Source organism: Camelus bactrianus, chromosome 1 (genome assembly GCF_048773025.1).
Source record: "Camelus bactrianus isolate YW-2024 breed Bactrian camel chromosome 1, ASM4877302v1, whole genome shotgun sequence".
Taxonomy (NCBI): Eukaryota; Metazoa; Chordata; class Mammalia; order Artiodactyla; family Camelidae; genus Camelus; species Camelus bactrianus.
Window position 1 is genome coordinate 101,187,742 of NC_133539.1, and position 5,804 is coordinate 101,193,545.

The window sequence follows — 5,804 nt, forward strand, 5'->3', positions numbered from 1 at the left end:
CTTCCTCAAAAAAAAGGTAAAATTGCATTTAGCTGAAGAAACATAATTAAAAGGAAAATATCATAGCACAAAAGAAAAAAGAACAAACCATCTTAAAACAAGATATATCAGAAGTATATTTAAAGTTACTTTAAATCCATTCTGTTTGTAATTTACTATCCTACTGCTTGTAAGGAAAACTTGTCAAATACTTGAATAGCAAAGCCCAAACATGTACGTAATTTCAGAAGCATATTTGAAGCCTAACTTGTTCAGGATAAGTGGCAATACCACAGAGATCCTACACTGGAAACCCAATGCAGGATAGCTAGCTACCTAAAGACTCATTGAAGAAAAGAGAAAACAAAAGCAAAAACGAAAACAAAAGCAATAACAAAAACAAAACAAAATAAAACAAAACAAAACACCCTCTCATGCCAGGGATGGAGAAAAAGACTTTTAAAAATAACATAAGACCTCCAAAAAACTACCAGCTGGAGACCACACAAAAAAACCCTCAAATAGAATGAAGTCAAATAACTTCCCTCAACAATCCCGTTACTGTTTGTACTGGTAAAGTCAGAAACCACTCAGGCGGTGTTTTCTCTCTCTTCCTCTCCCAAAGGAAGAGAAGAACGATCAAAGGCAAATGGCAATTGCAGAAGCAACGTGGAGAACCTGCTTCAACATCAGAAAAGAACACTGCGCCTCCTCATCGTGGTTTTGGATGCTTTACACGATCAGAAAAACTTCTCCAGTAACAAACTACAGTAAAGATCCCTACAAGTAGAGGCTTGGCCCTGACCCAGCAGCCTCTGCTGGCTCCGCGGTAGCAGGGCACTTTTCACTGCTGGCAAGATAATTTCTCCCATTTCTGGTTCTACTAGAAAAAGGGGGAAAGCACATTTGCACATACAGTCTTTCATATGCCATAACTTATCAACTCATTTCAACCGGAAATGTAATTTAACAATTTTTAAAACGGCCACAATTCATTAACACAATACTGAATGACAGCCAATGAGAATCGGTGTCTTTAAAGCCCTGGAGGCATTCACTCCACTGTTCCCGTAAAGCGGCCCCGCCCCCTGAAAAATAATAAGGAAAAGGCGGGTTTTGCCTTTGCTAGTGAGAATCGAGCTGATTCCACTGATGAATAAATCTTAGCGGTTGCATTCAAGGCCATCCTAAAAGTTTGACTTTCAAACTGATAAAAGGTCACCAAGACTGTGGCAGGGAGGTGGACTGGGTAGCTGAGAACTAGCCCTGGAAAACAGAACCTTTTGGTTTTTGTACCATATGATTGCACTACCTGTTCACACTTTCCGGATTTTTAAAATAAAGCTGGTTGGCAGATTTGGGGGAAAAAATGGTCACATAAAACTCTATTATTCATAAAGATGGACTGTAAATCCATTTTATATGTTTTAATGAATGCTGCATACAAATGGACTTCCAAGCCAGAATCGGTGTAAAACTATAACACACATAGTTCAGTAAGTTAATATAACGTTTCTCAATCCTAGATGACCAAGTGACAAGCTTTAAACATGAAATAATGTTATCAAAATTCTATCCATAAACAGTTACATCAGAATCTTTGCAGATGGGTCATGAAACCATCACTTTTTTTATGCTTCCTGAGTGACTCTAGTGTTTAGCCAGGTGGAGGACCACTGCAAACTAGTGTGCTGAATGAGATACTGAAGTCTAAATGTCAGCTGGTGTCTACCCAAATGATGAAAAACTGTTCCAAATAAAGTATTTCAGCTTAAGAGAAAACTAGGCTGTCTACTGCTTCTGCCAGTAACTAAATAATAGTTATGGGTTGCAGCAACCTTGTCAGGGATGTGATTTTGTCTCTATGAAATTGAGATTTAGTGAGGTTAAATTATATATCCAAGATCACATACTCAAAAACTAGCAATCTGAACAACCCTGCCTGTCACGGAGGTCTATCCTATGACTTCCACAAGGTGCTATCTTTCATAGTGAAAATGCTCTACCTTTAATAATGTATGGCACTCAAACGTCCAAAAACAAGTCATTAATTTTCAAAACCAAAATTGACATTTAGACATCCAATTGACTTTCTACATTGTTAATCTTAGGGGAAAGTATTTCCTTCCTTTCCTATTGTAGAATATTTATTTTTCAAATTTAGTTTGTGATCCCTGCCCCACCTCCATGCCAGAAAAAAAGAAAATTCTGACTTTCTTCATATGTGCTCTTATAATAATTTTTATGCACAGTTCTTACAACAATCACATTATTTGACTCAATATCTAAACCCCTATAATAGAAAAATATTTACCATGCCACAAGAGTGCATATATAAATGGGCATGTTATATCACCTCAAGCCCAAAAGAATCTTCCATAATCCAAATTTATTTCCTAGAAACCCATTCCTTGAATGGAATCTCTCTTAATTAGCTTAATTAGCAAATTACCACTGTTTTAAAAACTCAACATTTGCATTTTGGGATTACTGTAGATTCACATGCAGTTGTGAGAAGTGATACAAAGAGGTCTCATACACCCTTTACCCAGACTCTACGCAGCTAAGCTCAGCCATTGTGCTGAATCAGACTCCTAGCACAATGCAGGATTCTAGAAGACTCTCGTTAGTCATAGTAGATTGTGATTAAGCAGCTAATCCAGGGAATTTATAGAAAAGCTTCAAGTTTTGTTTTGTTTTTTTTTGTTTTGCTTTTCTTTCTTTCTATTCAATCCCATTTGCCTTCATCAAAGAATCTAACAATCAAAAAACATTTTCAAAAGTAATTTCAGAGTGAACATGTGCTTTATTCTTACTGAAAATAATATTTTGCTTATTAAAAATACTCCTCTAATTATTATAAACCACAAAATACAACATAAGAAACAGTGAAGCAGATGGTGAAAATCAAGTTTTCATACAATTCAAAGTACCTTTCATACATTTAAAAAAATATATCAAGATGAATAAATTTTCACAAATAATTTACATTTCTTCCATGTTTCCTAAGTATAATAAAACACTTACCTTAGTGAATTTGTATCTAAGAGGTTAAATACAAATGACAAATAATGTAAATTTATAAAATAATTAACACCAGTTTTCTTTGGTTAGCATGATTTCAAACACATGCTGAAATAACCTTGATTGCATTACCAGAAAGAAAACTAATCATAAAGGGGATAATTTCTCAAAAAGAAAGATAGTGAAGTTTTATATTTATTTTTAAAATGTGACTACTTTTTATTTCCTGAGTTTTGTACTTTGAAATGGAAGAATGACATTTAGACTTCACAGAGATTCTATTCTTTTTTTAAGCATATTTCCTGCAGATGCATTTGCAGAAATTTTGTATTGCTGAGTAAATAATGAATGAGCTTTGAGGGTGTGAGATTATAATATCAAAGATAAAGAAATAAACAAATTAAATAAAATATCAGTAATGCAAAGAACTTCTAATACTGATGTTAGGAAATAATATATAGCATTTTAATTTAACATATATACCACTGAATTTTCTTTTAAAATCAAATCAAATCTGTCATCAAGTTTCCTTTAGGTGGGTAGAATTTTGTAACACCAAATTGTTCTTCAGCATTTGACCATAAAATTCCTCCTACTTGAAAATTATTTACATTTTAATTTTATTTTCATTATACTTTATTTTTCTGGTTCTTCTCTTAATCTGATCAGCATTTGATTTTAACCTTTGTCTGCAGTGACTGAGTTTTTCCTTTAAAAGCTAATAGGAATACTTTAAGTATACGTTCTTCTCAAAGTTTAAAGTATAAGCCTCTTATCCTTTCACTGTTCTATCATCCTTCTTGGGTCAGTTTTATCCATTCCCATCTTAGGAGCTATAAAGTGTTTGAAGATGACCCCAAAGTCTCATCTCTTTTCAAAATACAATTTTATCCTAAACAGATTCTTTTTTATCTTTTTACTAAAACTTGCTTCTTCCTTTCTGATATTTCTCATAATTAACGATATCAACATACCAATAAAGCAGAAATAAACTTATAACAATTTTTGATTTTCTTACATCTCTAAACCTCATGGCACATTGTGAACAAATCCCATAAATACTACCTCTGAAAGAGCTCTGAAAGGCTCTTATGAATATTTTGCTTTTCTTTTCATGGGCATACCTTTTCATGGGCATACATTCATGTCTGCTTATTTAGATTAATAAAAATGTTATCCACTGCTCTCAATTTTGTCTCAAAATCTTGAAATTAATACTGGTAACTCATGGAAGCACAGATACAGTAGTGTTGTTGTCTGGGTTAAAAACTACTTCATTATTAATTACCTGTTGTGAAACTCTGAGCATCATATTCAGTGCCCTTCAGATTTTAATACCAATTTGTGGCCTGTCTTGATTCACAAAAGTTTCCCACCCTGTCATACTTTCTCCCATCACACCAGTGACATGGACCCTTAATTCTCCATGACTTTCTCCCAGTCTTACCTCACCTGATAATGATCCCATTCCTGAAATGACATTACTGTCCCCACTCTAAAATTATACACATGCTTTAAGTTTTAGGACAAATGCCTTCTCCCTGTGAATTAATATTTCAACCCAGTTAGAATTATTATTTTCTTTATTCATATTCTTAAAAAACTGCTCTTGGGGGAGAGTATAGCTCAGTGGTAGAATGCCTGCTTAGCATACAGAAGGTCCTGGGTTCAATCCCCAGTACTTTCTGTTAAAATAAATAAATAAATAAACCTAATTGCCTTCTCCACAAAAAACAAACAAAAAATCCGAAAACTGCTCTTTAAGAATTCTTCATAAGTCCAGATCTAGAGTCAGTCTGCACCTTAAATTAAACCATTATTTACATTAAAAATTTAATAAATCATTAATAAATCATCAGTATATGTATCTTAGTTTTACTCTAAGTATAAATAATACAAGCAATAGTTTTCCCTATTAGTTTTAACATAATGGATACTACTTTGGATAAAATGGATAAATATTTTGCCCTGAACATTTACTTTAGGAAATTTCTTAACTTTAATCTCTAAAACCAGTAATCAAGTTTATATAGATTTATAAAAAATTAAAATATTTTCCATAAATCTGGATTATTTTATAATAATAGGGAGAAAGGAAGATTTTATTGATATATATTTTTTCTTTTTATCCCTTTATTTGTGGGTAATAACCATATAACATACACTTCTAGGTATAACGAAAAATATGAGCCCGAAAGAAATCATTTTCTGTTCTCATGGTTTAATATAACACAAATCTCCTATTTTCAGTTGCAGGAAAACATAGCATTAAAGAAAACCAAATGCAGGTGCCCTATAAGTGTAATACAACAAATGCTCATTGCTAAAACACAAATGCAAATAAATAATAGAGTAGTTTTACACAATTATAACACAATGCAGTAGTTAAATTCATGGACTTTGAAGCAAATTATCAATTTGAACACAAGCTTGCCCAGTTCCAGAAATCACAATATTAGTTACTGAATCTGTGAGATTACCCCAGTGTCAGAGTCATTTCACAGTTTCCAAAAATTGCAAGCATTTATATACTATATACTTGTTATAGGGTCTGTATAACCTTATTTTTCAGACTATTTTTTAAGAGAAGTTTTAGGTTTACAATAAAACTAAGAAGAAGGTACAGAGATTTCCCATATACCTCCTGCTCTCACAAGTGCATAGCTTCCCTCATTATCAACATTACTCACCAGAATAGTACATTTTTTACCTAGAATAAGCCTATGTTGATCTCCGTAGTTTACCTGAGGGTTCATTCCTGGGGTGGTGTACATTCAGTGGGGGTGGACAAACGTATAATG

The 5,804-nt window shown here is 33.2% G+C and overlaps 1 non-coding gene across 1 annotated transcript; it reads right to left on the reverse strand.

The window, feature by feature from the left end:
* Positions 1–564: 564 nt before the first annotated feature.
* On the reverse strand, positions 565–775 carry LOC123616096 (small nucleolar RNA U3). Its single transcript, XR_006723954.1, has one exon. It is a non-coding gene; the product is annotated as a small nucleolar RNA U3 (small nucleolar RNA).
* Between the last annotated feature and the right edge of the window lie 5,029 nt (positions 776–5,804).